Source organism: Megachile rotundata, chromosome 6, assembly GCF_050947335.1.
Source record: "Megachile rotundata isolate GNS110a chromosome 6, iyMegRotu1, whole genome shotgun sequence".
In the NCBI taxonomy this organism is placed as follows: Eukaryota; Metazoa; Arthropoda; class Insecta; order Hymenoptera; family Megachilidae; genus Megachile; species Megachile rotundata.
The window spans coordinates 457,542-477,395 of record NC_134988.1 but is presented as its reverse complement, the minus strand read 5'-3'; positions in this window follow the sequence as shown (position 1 = coordinate 477,395).

Here is a 19,854-nt window from a genome sequence, read left to right as displayed (position 1 = left end):
TGATTGTATGATTGTGATTGTATGATTGTGATTGTATGATTGTGATTGTATGATTGTGATTGTATGATTGTGATTGTATGATTGTGATTGTATGATTGTGATTGTATTATTGTGATTGTATGATTGTGATTGTATGATTGTGATTGTATGATTGTGATTGCATGATTGTGACTGTATGATTGTGGTTGCATGACTTTGAATGTATGATTGTGATTGTATGATTGTGATTGCACGATTGTGATTGTATGATTGTGATTGCATGATATTGAATGTATGATTGTGATTGTATGATTGTGATTGTATGATTGTGATTGTATGATTGTGATTGTATGATTGTGATTGTATGATTGTGATTGTATGATTGTGATTGTATGATTATGATTGTATGATTGTGATTGCATGATTGTGATTGTATGATTGTGATTGCATGATTTTGAATGTATGATTGTGATTGCATGATTGTGATTGTATGATTGTGATTGTATGATTGTGATTGTATGATTGTATTTGGGAGATTGTATTTGGGAGATTGTGTTTGGGAGATTGTATTTGGGAGATTGTATTTGGGAGATTGTAATTGTATGATTGCGATTGTATGATTGTGATTGTACGATTGCGATTGTATGATTGTGATTGTATGATTGAGATTCTTTGATTGTGATTGTATGCTTGCGATTGTATGATTGTGATTGTATGATTGTGATTGTATGACTGTGATTGTATGATTGTGATTGTATGATTGTGATTGTATGATTGTGATTGTATGATTGGGATTGTATGATTGTGATTGTATGATTGTGATTGTACGATTGTGATTGTATGAGTGTGATTGTATGATTGTGATTGTATGATTGTGATAGTATGATTGTGATTGTATGATTGTGATTGTATGACTGTGATTGTATGATTGTGATTGTATGATTGTGATATTATGATTGTGAAAGTATGATTGTGATTGTATGATTGTGATTGTATGATTGTGATTGTATGATTGTGATTGTATGATTGTGATTGTCTGATTATGGGTGTGCGATTGTGATTGTACGATTGTGATTGTACGATTGTGATTGTACGATTGTGATTGTATGATTGTGATTGTATGATTGTGATTGTATGATTGTGATTGTTTGATTGTATTTGGGAGATTGTATTTGGGCGATTGTATTTGGGAGATTGTACTTGTATGATTGTGATTCTATGATTATGATTGTATGATTGTGATTGTATGATTGTTATTGTATGATTGTATTTGGGAGATTGTATTTGGGAGACTGTAATTGTATGATTGCGATTGTATGATTGTGATTGTATGATTGCGATTGTATGATTGTGATTGTATGATTGTGATGTATGATTGTAATTGTATGATTATGATTGTATGATTGTGATTGTATGATTGAGATTGTATGATTGTGATTGTATGATTGCGATTGTATGATTGCGATTGTATGATTGTGATTGTATGATTGTGATTGTATGATTGTGATTGTATGATTGTGATTGTATGATTGTGATTGTATGATTGTGAAAGTATGATTGTGATTGTATGATTGTGATTGTATGATTGTGATTGTATGATTGTGATTGTATGATTGTGATTGTATGAGTATGGTTGTCTGATTGTGGTTGTGCGATTGTGATTGTACGATTGTGAATGTACGATTGTGATTGTATGATTGTGATTGTATGAATATGATTGTATGATTGTGATTGCATGATTGTGATTGTATGATTGTGATTGTATGATTGTGATTGTATGATTGTATTTGGGAGTTTGTATTTGGGATATTGTAATTGTATGATTGCGATTGTATGATTGTGATTGTATGATTGTGATATATGATTGTAATTGTATGATTATGATTGTATGATTGTGATTGCATGATTGTGATTGTATGATTGTGATTGCATGATTTTGAATGTATGATTGTGATTGCATGATTGTGATTGTATGATTGTGATTGTATGATTGTGATTGTATGATTGTGATTGTATGATTGTAATTGTATGATTGTGATTGTATGATTGTGATTGTCTGATTGTGGTTGTGCGATTGTGATTGTACGATTGTGATTGTACGATTGTGATTGTATGATTGTGATTGTATGATTATGATTGTATGATTGTGATTGCATGATTGTGATTGTATGTTTGTGATTGCATGATTTTGAATGTATGATTGTGATTGCATGATTGTGATTGGATGATTGTGATTGTATGATTGTGATGTATGATTGTAATTGTATGATTATGATTGTATGATTGTGATTGTATGATTGAGATTGTATGATTGAGATTGTATGAATGTGATTGTATGCTTGCGATTGTATGATTGTGATTGTATGATTGTGATTGTATGATTGTGATTGCATGATTTTGAATGTATGATTGTGATTGTATGATTGTGATTGTATGATTGTGACTGTATGATTGTATTTGGGAGATTGTATTTGGGAGATTGTAATTGTATGATTGCGATTGTATGATTGTGATTGTATGATTGTGATTGTATGATTGTGATGTATGATTGTAATTGTATGATTATGATTGTATGATTGTGATTGTATGATTATGATTGTATGATTGTGATTGTATGATTGCGATTGTATGATTGTGATTGTATGATTATGATTGTATTTTTGTGATTGCATGATTGTGATTGTATGATTGTGATTGTATGATTGTGATTGTATGATTGTGATTGTATGATTGTGATTGTATGAGTGTGATTGTCTGATTGTGGTTGTGCGATTGCGATTGTACGATTGTGAATGTACGATTGTGATTGTATGATTGTGATGTATGAATATGATTGTATGATTGTGATTGCATGATTGTGATTGTATGATTGTATTTGGGAGATTGTATTTGGGATATTGTAATTGTATGATTGCGATTGTGTGATTGTGATTGTATGATTGCGATAGTATGATTGTGATTGTATGAATGTGATTGTATGATTGTGATGTATGATTGTAATTGTATGATTATGATTGTATGATTGTGATTGTATGATTGAGATTGTATGATTGTGATTGTATGCTTGCGATTGTATGATTGTGATTGTATGATTGTGATTGTATGATTGTATTTGGGAGATTGTATTTGGGAGATTGTAATTGTATGATTGCGATTGTATGATTGTGATTGTATGATTGTGATGTATGATTGTAATTGTATGATTATGATTGTATGATTGTGATTGTATGATTGTGATTGTATGATTGTGATTGTATGATTGTGATTGTATGATTGTGATTGTATGAATGTGATTGTATGATTGTGATTGTATGATTGTGATTGTATGATTGTGATTGTATGATTGTGATGTATGATTGTGATTGTATGATTATGATTGTATGATTGTGATTGTATGATTGCGATTGTATGATTGCGATTGTATGATTATGATTGTATTTTTGTGATTGCATGATTGTGATTGTATGATTGTGATTGTATGATTGTGATTGTATGATTGTGATTGTATGATTGTGATTGTATGATTGTGATTGTATGATTGTGATTGTATGAGTGTGATTGTCTGATTGTGGTTGTGCGATTGTGATTGTACGACAGTGAATGTACGATTGTGATTGTATGATTGTAATTGTATGATTATGATTGTATGATTGTGATTGTATGATTGAGATTGTATGATTGAGATTGTATGAATGTGATTGTATGCTTGCGATTGTATGATTGTGATTGTATGATTGTGATTGTATGATTGTGATTGCATGATTTTGAATGTATGATTGTGATTGTATGATTGTGATTGTATGATTGTGACTGTATGATTGTATTTGGGAGATTGTATTTGGGAGATTGTAATTGTATGATTGCGATTGTATGATTGTGATTGTATGATTGTGATGTATGATTGTAATTGTATGATTATGATTGTATGATTGTGATTGTATGATTATGATTGTATGATTGTAATTGTATGATTGCGATTGTATGATTGTGATTGTATGATTATGATTGTATTTTTGTGATTGCATGATTGTGATTGTATGATTGTGATTGTATGATTGTGATTGTGTGATTGTGATTGTATGATTGTGATTGTATGAGTGTGATTGTCTGATTGTGGTTGTGCGATTGCGATTGTACGATTGTGAATGTACGATTGTGATTGTATGATTGTGATTGTATGAATATGATTGTATGATTGTGATTGCATGATTGTGATTGTATGATTGTATTTGGGAGATTGTATTTGGGATATTGTAATTGTATGATTGCGATTGTGTGATTGTGATTGTATGATTGCGATAGTATGATTGTGATTGTATGAATGTGATTGTATGATTGTGATGTATGATTGTAATTGTATGATTGTGATTGTATGATTGTGATTGTATGATTGTGATTGTATGATTGTGATTGTATGATTGTGATTGTATGAATGTGATTGTATGATTGTGGTTGTATGATTGTGATTGTATGATTGTGATTGTATGAGTATGGTTGTCTGATTGTGGTTGTGCGATTGTGATTGTACGATTGTGAATGTACGATTGTGATTGTATGATTGTGATTGTATGAGTATGATTGTATGATTGTGATTGCATGATTGTGATTGTATGATTGTGATTGTATGATTGTGATTGTATGATTGTATTTGGGAGTTTGTATTTGGGATATTGTAATTGTATGATTGCGATGTATGATTGTAATTGTATGATTATGATTGTATGATTGTGATTGCATGATTGTGATTGTATGATTGTGATTGTATGATTGTGATTGTATGATTGTGATTGTATGATTGTGATTGTATGAGTGTGATTGTCTGATTGTGGTTGTGCGATTGCGATTGTACGATTGTGAATGTACGATTGTGATTGTATGATTGTGATTGTATGATTGTGATTGTATGATTGTATTTGGGAGTTTGTATTTGGGATATTGTAATTGTATGATTGCGATGTATGATTGTAATTGTATGATTATGATTGTATGATTGTGATTGCATGATTGTGATTGTATGATTGTGATTGCATGATTTTGAATGTATGATTGTGATTGCATGATTGTGATTGTATGATTGTGATTGTATGATTGTGATTGTATGATTGTGATTGTATGATTGTGATTGTCTGATTGTGGTTGTGCGATTGTGATTGTATGATTGTGATTGTATGATTATGATTGTATGATTGTGATTGTATGATTATGATTGTATGATTGTGATTGCATGATTGTGATTGTATGTTTGTGATTGCATGATTTTGAATGTATGATTGTGATTGCATGATTGTGATTGGATGATTGTGATTGTATGATTGTGATTGTATGATTGTGATAGTATGATTGTGATTGAATGATTGTGATTGTATGATTGTGATTGTATGATTGTGATTGTATGATTATAATTGTATGATTGTGATTGTATGATTGTATTTGGGAGATTGTATTTGGGAGATTGTATTTGGGAGATTGTATTTGGGAGATTGTATTTGGGAGATTGTAATTGTATGATTGCGATTGTATGATTGTGATTGTATGATTGCAATTGTATGAATGCGATTGTATGATTGTGATAGTATGATTGTGATTGTATGATTGTGATTGTATGATTGTGATCGTATGATTGTATTTGGGAGATTGTATTTGGGAGATTGTAATTGTATGATTGCGATTGTATGATTGTGATTGCATGATTTTGAGTGTATGATTGTGATTGTATGATTGTGATTGCATGATTGTGATTGTATGATTGTGATTGCATGGTTTTGAATGTATGATTGTGATTGTATGATTGTGATTGTGTGATTGTGATTGTATGATTGTGATTGTATGATTGTGATTGTATGATTGTGATTGTATGATTATGATTGTATGATTGTGATTACATGATTGTGATTGTATGATTGTGATTGCATGATTTTGAATGTATGATTGTGATTGCATGATTGTGATTGTATGATTGTGATTGTGTGATTGTGATTGTATGATTGTATTTGGGAGATTGTATTTGGGAGATTGTATTTGGGAGATTGTGATTGTATGATTGTGATTGTATGATTGTGATTGTATGATTGTGATTGTATGATTGTGATTGTATGATTGTGATTGTATGATTGTGATTGTATGATTGTGATTGTATGATTGTGATTGTATGATTGTGATTGTATGATTGTGATTGTATGATTGTGATTGTATGATTGTGATTGTGTGATTGTGATTGTATGATTGTGATTGTATGATTGTGATTGTATGATTGTGATTGTATGATTATGATTGTATGATTGTGATTGCATGATTGTGATTGTATGATTGTGATTGCATGATTTTGAATGTATGATTGTGATTGCATGATTGTGATTGTATGATTGTGATTGTATGATTGTGATTGTATGATTGTATTTGGGAGATTGTATTTGGGAGATTGTATTTGGGAGATTGTATTTGGGAGATTGTTATTGTATGATTGCGATTGTATGATTGTGATTGTGTGATTGCGATTGTATGATTGCGATTGTATGATTGTGATGTATGATTGTAATTGTATGATTATGATTGTATGATTGTGATTGTATGATTGAGATTGTATGATTGAGATTGTATGAATGTGATTGTATGCTTGCGATTGTATGATTGTGATTGTATGATTATGATTGTATGATTGTGATTGCATGATTTTGAATGTATGATTGTGATTGTATGATTGTGATTGTATGATTGTGACTGTATGATTGTATTTGGGAGATTGTATTTGGGAGATTGTAATTGTATGATTGTGATTGTATGATTGTGATTGTATGATTGTGATGTATGATTGTGATTGTATGATTATGATTGTATGATTGTGATTGTATGATTGCGATTGTATGATTGCGATTGTATGATTATGATTGTATTTTTGTGATTGCATGATTGTGATTGTATGATTGTGATTGTATGATTGTGATTGTATGATTGTGATTGTATGATTGTGATTGTATGATTGTGATTGTATGATTGTGATTGTATGAGTGTGATTGTCTGATTGTGGTTGTGCGATTGTGATTGTACGACAGTGAATGTACGATTGTGATTGTATGATTGTGATTGTATGAATATGATTGTATGATTGTGATTGCATGATTGTGATTGTATGATTGTATTTGGGAGATTGTATTTGGGAGATTGTAATTGTATGATTGCGATTGTATGATTGTGATTGCATGACTTTGAATGTATGATTGTGATTGTATGATTGTGATTGCATGATTGTGATTGTGTGATGGTGATTGCATGGTTTTGAATGTATGATTGTGATTGTATGATTGTGATTGTATGATTGTGATTGTATGATTGTGATTGTATGATTATGATTGTATGATTGTGATTGCATGATTGTGATTGTATGATTGTGATTGCATGATTTTGAATGTATGATTGTGATTGCATGATTGTGATTGTATGATTGTGATTGTATGATTGTGATTGTATGATTGTATTTGGGAGATTGTATTTGGGAGATTGTATTTGGGAGATTGTATTTGGGAGATTGTTATTGTATGATTGCGATTGTATGATTGTGATTGTGTGATTGCGATTGTATGATTGCGATTGTATGATTGTGATGTATGATTGTAATTGTATGATTATGATTGTATGATTGTGATTGTATGATTGAGATTGTATGATTGAGATTTTATGAATGTGATTGTATGCTTGCGATTGTATGATTGTGATTGTATGATTGTGATTGTATGATTGTGATTGTATGATTGTGATTGTATGATTGTGATTGCATGATTTTGAATGTATGATTGTGATTGTATGATTGTGATTGTATGATTGTGACTGTATGATTGTATTTGGGAGATTGTATTTGGCAGATTGCAATTGTATGATTGCGATTGTATGATTGTGATTGTATGATTGTGATGTATGATTGTAATTGTATGATTATGATTGTATGATTGTGATTGTATGATTATGATTGTATGATTGTGATTGTATGATTGTATTTGGGAGATTGTATTTGGGAGATTGTATTTGGGAGATTGTAATTGTATGATTGCGATTGTATGATTGTGATTGTATGATTGCGATTGTATGAATTCGATTGTATGATTGTGATTGTATGATTGTGATTGCATGATTGTGATTGTATGATTGTTATTGTATGATTGTATTTGGGAGATTGTATTTGGGAGATTGCAATTGTATGATTGCGACTGTATGATTGTGATTGTATGATTGCGATTGTATGATTGTGATTGTATGATTGTGATGTATGATTGTAATTGTATGATTATGATTGTATGATTGTGATTGTATGATTGAGATTGTATGATTGAGATTGTATGAATGTGATTGTATACTTGCGATTGTATGATTGTGATTGTATGATTGTGATTGTATGATTGTGATTGCATGATTTTGAATGTATGATTGTGATTGTATGATTGTGATTGTATGATTGTGATTGTATGATTGTGATTGTATGATTGTGATTGTATGATTGTATTTGGGAGATTGTAATTGTATGATTGCGATTGTATGATTGTGATTGTATGATTGTGATTGTATGACTGTGATTGTATGATTGTGATTGTATGATTGTGATATTATGATTGTGAAAGTATGATTGTGATTGTATGATTGTGATTGTATGATTGTGATTGTATGATTGTGATTGTCTGATTATGGGTGTGCGATTGTGATTGTACGATTGTGATTGTACGATTGTGATAGTATGATTGTGATTGTATGATTGTGATTGTATGATTGTGATTGTATGATTGTGATTGTATGATTGTGATTGTTTGATTGTATTTGGGAGATTGTATTTGGGCGATTGTATTTGGGAGATTGTACTTGTATGATTGTGATTCTATGATTATGATTGTATGATTGTGATTGTATGATTGTTATTGTATGATTGTATTTGGGAGATTGTATTTGGGAGACTGTAATTGTATGATTGCGATTGTATGATTGTGATTGTATGATTGCGATTGTATGATTGTGATTGTATGATTGTGATGTATGATTGTAATTGTATGATTATGATTGTATGATTGTGATTGTATGATTGAGATTGTATGATTGTGATTGTATGATTGCGATTGTATGATTGCGATTGTATGATTGCGATTGTATGATTGTGATTGTATGATTGTGATTGTATGATTGTGATTGTATGATTGTGATTGTATGATTGTGATTGTATGATTGTGAAAGTATGATTGTGATTGTATGATTGTGATTGTATGATTGTGATTGTATGATTGTGATTGTATGATTGTGATTGTATGATTGTGATTGTATGATTGTGATTGTATGAGTATGGTTGTCTGATTGTGGTTGTGCGATTGTGATTGTACGATTGTGAATGTACAATTGTGATTGTATGATTGTGATTGTATGAATATGATTGTATGATTGTGATTGCATGATTGTGATTGTATGATTGTGATTGTATGATTGTGATTGTATGATTGTATTTGGGAGTTTGTATTTGGGATATTGTAATTGTATGATTGCGATTGTATGATTGTGATTGTATGATTGTGATATATGATAGTAATTGTATGATTATGATTGTATGATTGTGATTGCATGATTGTGATTGTATGATTGTGATTGCATGATTTTGAATGTATGATTGTGATTGCATGATTGTGATTGTATGATTGTGATTGTATGATTGTGATTGTATGATTGTGATTGTATGATTGTAATTGTATGATTGTGATTGTATGATTGTGATTGTCTGATTGTGGTTGTGCGATTGTGATTGTACGATTGTGATTGTACGATTGTGATTGTATGATTGTGATTGTATGATTATGATTGTATGATTGTGATTGCATGATTGTGATTGTATGTTTGTGATTGCATGATTTTGAATGTATGATTGTGATTGCATGATTGTGATTGGATGATTGTGATTGTATGATTGTGATGTATGATTGTAATTGTATGATTATGATTGTATGATTGTGATTGTATGATTGAGATTGTATGATTGAGATTGTATGAATGTGATTGTATGCTTGCGATTGTATGATTGTGATTGTATGATTGTGATTGTATGATTGTGATTGCATGATTTTGAATGTATGATTGTGATTGTATGATTGTGATTGTATGATTGTGACTCTATGATTGTATTTGGGAGATTGTATTTGGGAGATTGTAATTGTATGATTGCGATTGTATGATTGTGATTGTATGATTGTGATGTATGATTGTAATTGTATGATTACGATTGTATGATTGTGATTGTATGATTGTGATTGTATGATTGTGATTGTATGATTGTGATTGTATGATTGTGATTGTATGAATGTGATTGTATGATTGTGATTGTCTGATTGTGGTTGTGCGATTGTGATTGTACGACAGTGAATGTACGATTGTGATTGTATGATTGTGATTGTATGAATATGATTGTATGATTGTGATTGCATGATTGTGATTGTATGATTGTATTTGGGAGATTGTATTTGGGAGATTGTAATTGTATGATTGCGATTGTATGATTGTGATTGCATGACTTTGAATGTATGATTGTGATTGTATGATTGTGATTGCATGATTGTGATTGTGTGATGGTGATTGCATGGTTTTGAATGTATGATTGTGATTGTATGATTGTGATTGTATGATTGTGATTGTATGATTGTGATTGTATGATTATGATTGTATGATTGTGATTGCATGATTGTGATTGTATGATTGTGATTGCATGATTTTGAATGTATGATTGTGATTGCATGATTGTGATTGTATGATTGTGATTGTATGATTGTGATTGTATGATTGTATTTGGGAGATTGTATTTGGGAGATTGTATTTGGGAGATTGTATTTGGGAGATTGTTATTGTATGATTGCGATTGTATGATTGTGATTGTGTGATTGCGATTGTATGATTGCGATTGTATGATTGTGATGTATGATTGTAATTGTATGATTATGATTGTATGATTGTGATTGTATGATTGAGATTGTATGATTGAGATTTTATGAATGTGATTGTATGCTTGCGATTGTATGATTGTGATTGTATGATTGTGATTGTATGATTGTGATTGTATGATTGTGATTGTATGATTGTGATTGCATGATTTTGAATGTATGATTGTGATTGTATGATTGTGATTGTATGATTGTGACTGTATGATTGTATTTGGGAGATTGTATTTGGCAGATTGCAATTGTATGATTGCGATTGTATGATTGTGATTGTATGATTGTGATGTATGATTGTAATTGTATGATTATGATTGTATGATTGTGATTGTATGATTATGATTGTATGATTGTGATTGTATGATTGTATTTGGGAGATTGTATTTGGGAGATTGTATTTGGGAGATTGTAATTGTATGATTGCGATTGTATGATTGTGATTGTATGATTGCGATTGTATGAATTCGATTGTATGATTGTGATTGTATGATTGTGATTGCATGATTGTGATTGTATGATTGTTATTGTATGATTGTATTTGGGAGATTGTATTTGGGAGATTGCAATTGTATGATTGCGACTGTATGATTGTGATTGTATGATTGCGATTGTATGATTGTGATTGTATGATTGTGATGTATGATTGTAATTGTATGATTATGATTGTATGATTGTGATTGTATGATTGAGATTGTATGATTGAGATTGTATGAATGTGATTGTATACTTGCGATTGTATGATTGTGATTGTATGATTGTGATTGTATGATTGTGATTGCATGATTTTGAATGTATGATTGTGATTGTATGATTGTGATTGTATGATTGTGATTGTATGATTGTGATTGTATGATTGTGATTGTATGATTGTATTTGGGAGATTGTAATTGTATGATTGCGATTGTATGATTGTGATTGTATGATTGTGATTGTATGACTGTGATTGTATGATTGTGATTGTATGATTGTGATATTATGATTGTGAAAGTATGATTGTGATTGTATGATTGTGATTGTATGATTGTGATTGTATGATTGTGATTGTCTGATTATGGGTGTGCGATTGTGATTGTACGATTGTGATTGTACGATTGTGATAGTATGATTGTGATTGTATGATTGTGATTGTATGATTGTGATTGTATGATTGTGATTGTATGATTGTGATTGTTTGATTGTATTTGGGAGATTGTATTTGGGCGATTGTATTTGGGAGATTGTACTTGTATGATTGTGATTCTATGATTATGATTGTATGATTGTGATTGTATGATTGTTATTGTATGATTGTATTTGGGAGATTGTATTTGGGAGACTGTAATTGTATGATTGCGATTGTATGATTGTGATTGTATGATTGCGATTGTATGATTGTGATTGTATGATTGTGATGTATGATTGTAATTGTATGATTATGATTGTATGATTGTGATTGTATGATTGAGATTGTATGATTGTGATTGTATGATTGCGATTGTATGATTGCGATTGTATGATTGCGATTGTATGATTGTGATTGTATGATTGTGATTGTATGATTGTGATTGTATGATTGTGATTGTATGATTGTGATTGTATGATTGTGAAAGTATGATTGTGATTGTATGATTGTGATTGTATGATTGTGATTGTATGATTGTGATTGTATGATTGTGATTGTATGATTGTGATTGTATGATTGTGATTGTATGAGTATGGTTGTCTGATTGTGGTTGTGCGATTGTGATTGTACGATTGTGAATGTACAATTGTGATTGTATGATTGTGATTGTATGAATATGATTGTATGATTGTGATTGCATGATTGTGATTGTATGATTGTGATTGTATGATTGTGATTGTATGATTGTATTTGGGAGTTTGTATTTGGGATATTGTAATTGTATGATTGCGATTGTATGATTGTGATTGTATGATTGTGATATATGATAGTAATTGTATGATTATGATTGTATGATTGTGATTGCATGATTGTGATTGTATGATTGTGATTGCATGATTTTGAATGTATGATTGTGATTGCATGATTGTGATTGTATGATTGTGATTGTATGATTGTGATTGTATGATTGTGATTGTATGATTGTAATTGTATGATTGTGATTGTATGATTGTGATTGTCTGATTGTGGTTGTGCGATTGTGATTGTACGATTGTGATTGTACGATTGTGATTGTATGATTGTGATTGTATGATTATGATTGTATGATTGTGATTGCATGATTGTGATTGTATGTTTGTGATTGCATGATTTTGAATGTATGATTGTGATTGCATGATTGTGATTGGATGATTGTGATTGTATGATTGTGATGTATGATTGTAATTGTATGATTATGATTGTATGATTGTGATTGTATGATTGAGATTGTATGATTGAGATTGTATGAATGTGATTGTATGCTTGCGATTGTATGATTGTGATTGTATGATTGTGATTGTATGATTGTGATTGCATGATTTTGAATGTATGATTGTGATTGTATGATTGTGATTGTATGATTGTGACTCTATGATTGTATTTGGGAGATTGTATTTGGGAGATTGTAATTGTATGATTGCGATTGTATGATTGTGATTGTATGATTGTGATGTATGATTGTAATTGTATGATTACGATTGTATGATTGTGATTGTATGATTGTGATTGTATGATTGTGATTGTATGATTGTGATTGTATGATTGTGATTGTATGAATGTGATTGTATGATTGTGATTGTATGATTGTGATTGTATGATTGTGATTGTATGAGTATGGTTGTCTGATTGTGGTTGTGCGATTGTGATTGTACGATAGTGAATGTACGATTGTGATTGTATGATTGTGATTGTATGAATATGATTGTATGATTGTGATTGCATGATTGTGATTGTATGATTGTGATTGTATGATTGTGATTGTATGATTGTATTTGGGAGTTTGTATTTGGGATATTGTAATTGTATGATTGCGATGTATGATTGTAATTGTATGATTATGATTGTATGATTGTGATTGCATGATTGTGATTGTATGATTGTGATTGTATGATTGTGATGTATGATTGTAATTGTATGATTATGATTGTATGATTGTGATTGTATGATTGAGATTGTATGATTGAGATTTTATGAATGTGATTGTATGCTTGCGATTGTATGATTGTGATTGTATGATTGTGATTGTATGATTGTGATTGTATGATTGTGATTGTATGATTGTGATTGCATGATTTTGAATGTATGATTGTGATTGTATGATTGTGATTGTATGATTGTGACTGTATGATTGTATTTGGGAGATTGTATTTGGCAGATTGCAATTGTATGATTGCGATTGTATGATTGTGATTGTATGATTGTGATGTATGATTGTAATTGTATGATTATGATTGTATGATTGTGATTGTATGATTATGATTGTATGATTGTGATTGTATGATTGTATTTGGGAGATTGTATTTGGGAGATTGTATTTGGGAGATTGTAATTGTATGATTGCGATTGTATGATTGTGATTGTATGATTGCGATTGTATGAATTCGATTGTATGATTGTGATTGTATGATTGTGATTGCATGATTGTGATTGTATGATTGTTATTGTATGATTGTATTTGGGAGATTGTATTTGGGAGATTGCAATTGTATGATTGCGACTGTATGATTGTGATTGTATGATTGCGATTGTATGATTGTGATTGTATGATTGTGATGTATGATTGTAATTGTATGATTATGATTGTATGATTGTGATTGTATGATTGAGATTGTATGATTGAGATTGTATGAATGTGATTGTATACTTGCGATTGTATGATTGTGATTGTATGATTGTGATTGTATGATTGTGATTGCATGATTTTGAATGTATGATTGTGATTGTATGATTGTGATTGTATGATTGTGATTGTATGATTGTGATTGTATGATTGTGATTGTATGATTGTATTTGGGAGATTGTAATTGTATGATTGCGATTGTATGATTGTGATTGTATGATTGTGATTGTATGACTGTGATTGTATGATTGTGATTGTATGATTGTGATATTATGATTGTGAAAGTATGATTGTGATTGTATGATTGTGATTGTATGATTGTGATTGTATGATTGTGATTGTCTGATTATGGGTGTGCGATTGTGATTGTACGATTGTGATTGTACGATTGTGATAGTATGATTGTGATTGTATGATTGTGATTGTATGATTGTGATTGTATGATTGTGATTGTATGATTGTGATTGTTTGATTGTATTTGGGAGATTGTATTTGGGCGATTGTATTTGGGAGATTGTACTTGTATGATTGTGATTCTATGATTATGATTGTATGATTGTGATTGTATGATTGTTATTGTATGATTGTATTTGGGAGATTGTATTTGGGAGACTGTAATTGTATGATTGCGATTGTATGATTGTGATTGTATGATTGCGATTGTATGATTGTGATTGTATGATTGTGATGTATGATTGTAATTGTATGATTATGATTGTATGATTGTGATTGTATGATTGAGATTGTATGATTGTGATTGTATGATTGCGATTGTATGATTGCGATTGTATGATTGCGATTGTATGATTGTGATTGTATGATTGTGATTGTATGATTGTGATTGTATGATTGTGATTGTATGATTGTGATTGTATGATTGTGAAAGTATGATTGTGATTGTATGATTGTGATTGTATGATTGTGATTGTATGATTGTGATTGTATGATTGTGATTGTATGATTGTGATTGTATGATTGTGATTGTATGAGTATGGTTGTCTGATTGTGGTTGTGCGATTGTGATTGTACGATTGTGAATGTACAATTGTGATTGTATGATTGTGATTGTATGAATATGATTGTATGATTGTGATTGCATGATTGTGATTGTATGATTGTGATTGTATGATTGTGATTGTATGATTGTATTTGGGAGTTTGTATTTGGGATATTGTAATTGTATGATTGCGATTGTATGATTGTGATTGTATGATTGTGATATATGATAGTAATTGTATGATTATGATTGTATGATTGTGATTGCATGATTGTGATTGTATGATTGTGATTGCATGATTTTGAATGTATGATTGTGATTGCATGATTGTGATTGTATGATTGTGATTGTATGATTGTGATTGTATGATTGTGATTGTATGATTGTAATTGTATGATTGTGATTGTATGATTGTGATTGTCTGATTGTGGTTGTGCGATTGTGATTGTACGATTGTGATTGTACGATTGTGATTGTATGATTGTGATTGTATGATTATGATTGTATGATTGTGATTGCATGATTGTGATTGTATGTTTGTGATTGCATGATTTTGAATGTATGATTGTGATTGCATGATTGTGATTGGATGATTGTGATTGTATGATTGTGATGTATGATTGTAATTGTATGATTATGATTGTATGATTGTGATTGTATGATTGAGATTGTATGATTGAGATTGTATGAATGTGATTGTATGCTTGCGATTGTATGATTGTGATTGTATGATTGTGATTGTATGATTGTGATTGCATGATTTTGAATGTATGATTGTGATTGTATGATTGTGATTGTATGATTGTGACTCTATGATTGTATTTGGGAGATTGTATTTGGGAGATTGTAATTGTATGATTGCGATTGTATGATTGTGATTGTATGATTGTGATGTATGATTGTAATTGTATGATTACGATTGTATGATTGTGATTGTATGATTGTGATTGTATGATTGTGATTGTATGATTGTGATTGTATGATTGTGATTGTATGAATGTGATTGTATGATTGTGATTGTATGATTGTGATTGTATGATTGTGATTGTATGAGTATGGTTGTCTGATTGTGGTTGTGCGATTGTGATTGTACGATAGTGAATGTACGATTGTGATTGTATGATTGTGATTGTATGAATATGATTGTATGATTGTGATTGCATGATTGTGATTGTATGATTGTGATTGTATGATTGTGATTGTATGATTGTATTTGGGAGTTTGTATTTGGGATATTGTAATTGTATGATTGCGATGTATGATTGTAATTGTATGATTATGATTGTATGATTGTGATTGCATGATTGTGATTGTATGATTGTGATTGTATGATTGTGATGTATGATTGTAATTGTATGATTATGATTGTATGATTGTGATTGTATGATTGAGATTGTATGATTGAGATTTTATGAATGTGATTGTATGCTTGCGATTGTATGATTGTGATTGTATGATTGTGATTGTATGATTGTGATTGTATGATTGTGATTGTATGATTGTGATTGCATGATTTTGAATGTATGATTGTGATTGTATGATTGTGATTGTATGATTGTGACTGTATGATTGTATTTGGGAGATTGTATTTGGCAGATTGCAATTGTATGATTGCGATTGTATGATTGTGATTGTATGATTGTGATGTATGATTGTAATTGTATGATTATGATTGTATGATTGTGATTGTATGATTATGATTGTATGATTGTGATTGTATGATTGTATTTGGGAGATTGTATTTGGGAGATTGTATTTGGGAGATTGTAATTGTATGATTGCGATTGTATGATTGTGATTGTATGATTGCGATTGTATGAATTCGATTGTATGATTGTGATTGTATGATTGTGATTGCATGATTGTGATTGTATGATTGTTATTGTATGATTGTATTTGGGAGATTGTATTTGGGAGATTGCAATTGTATGATTGCGACTGTATGATTGTGATTGTATGATTGCGATTGTATGATTGTGATTGTATGATTGTGATGTATGATTGTAATTGTATGATTATGATTGTATGATTGTGATTGTATGATTGAGATTGTATGATTGAGATTGTATGAATGTGATTGTATACTTGCGATTGTATGATTGTGATTGTATGATTGTGATTGTATGATTGTGATTGCATGATTTTGAATGTATGATTGTGATTGTATGATTGTGATTGTATGATTGTGATTGTATGATTGTGATTGTATGATTGTGATTGTATGATTGTATTTGGGAGATTGTAATTGTATGATTGCGATTGTATGATTGTGATTGTATGATTGTGATTGTATGACTGTGATTGTATGATTGTGATTGTATGATTGTGATATTATGATTGTGAAAGTATGATTGTGATTGTATGATTGTGATTGTATGATTGTGATTGTATGATTGTGATTGTCTGATTATGGGTGTGCGATTGTGATTGTACGATTGTGATTGTACGATTGTGATAGTATGATTGTGATTGTATGATTGTGATTGTATGATTGTGATTGTATGATTGTGATTGTATGATTGTGATTGTTTGATTGTATTTGGGAGATTGTATTTGGGCGATTGTATTTGGGAGATTGTACTTGTATGATTGTGATTCTATGATTATGATTGTATGATTGTGATTGTATGATTGTTATTGTATGATTGTATTTGGGAGATTGTATTTGGGAGACTGTAATTGTATGATTGCGATTGTATGATTGTGATTGTATGATTGCGATTGTATGATTGTGATTGTATGATTGTGATGTATGATTGTAATTGTATGATTATATTTGTATGATTGTGATTGTATGATTGAGATTGTATGATTGTGATTGTATGATTGCGATTGTATGATTGCGATTGTATGATTGCGATTGTATGATTGTGATTGTATGATTGTGATTGTATGATTGTGATTGTATGATTGTGATTGTATGATTGTGATTGTATGATTGTGAAAGTATGATTGTGATTGTATGATTGTGATTGTATGATTGTGATTGTATGATTGTGATTGTATGATTGTGATTGTATGATTGTGATTGTATGATTGTGATTGTATGAGTATGGTTGTCTGATTGTGGTTGTGCGATTGTGATTGTACGATTGTGAATGTACAATTGTGATTGTATGATTGTGATTGTATGAATATGATTGTATGATTGTGATTGCATGATTGTGATTGTATGATTGTGATTGTATGATTGTGATTGTATGATTGTATTTGGGAGTTTGTATTTGGGATATTGTAATTGTATGATTGCGATTGTATGATTGTGATTGTATGATTGTGATATATGATAGTAATTGTATGATTATGATTGTATGATTGTGATTGCATGATTGTGATTGTATGATTGTGATTGCATGATTTTGAATGTATGATTGTGATTGCATGATTGTGATTGTATGATTGTGATTGTATGATTGTGATTGTATGATTGTGATTGTATGATTGTAATTGTATGATAGTGATTGTATGATTGTGATTGTCTGATTGTGGTTGTGCGATTGTGATTGTACGATTGTGATTGTACGATTGTGATTGTATGATTGTGATTGTATGATTATGATTGTATGATTGTGATTGCATGATTGTGATTGTATGTTTGTGATTGCATGATTTTGAATGTATGATTGTGATTGCATGATTGTGATTGGATGATTGTGATTGTATGATTGTGATGTATGATTGTAATTGTATGATTATGATTGTATGATTGTGATTGTATGATTGAGATTGTATGATTGAGATTGTATGAATGTGATTGTATGCTTGCGATTGTATGATTGTGATTGTATGATTGTGATTGTATGATTGTGATTGCATGATTTTGAATGTATGATTGTGATTGTATGATTGTGATTGTATGATTGTGACTCTATGATTGTATTTGGGAGATTGTATTTGGGAGATTGTAATTGTATGATTGCGATTGTATGATTGTGATTGTATGATTGTGATGTATGATTGTAATTGTATGATTACGATTGTATGATTGTGATTGTATGATTGTGATTGTATGATTGTGATTGTATGCTTGCGATTGTATGATTGTGATTGTATGATTGTGATTGTATGATTGTATTTGGGAGATTGTATTTGGGAGATTGTAATTGTATGATTGCGATTGTATGATTGTGATTGTATGATTGTGATGTATGATTGTAATTGTATGATTATGATT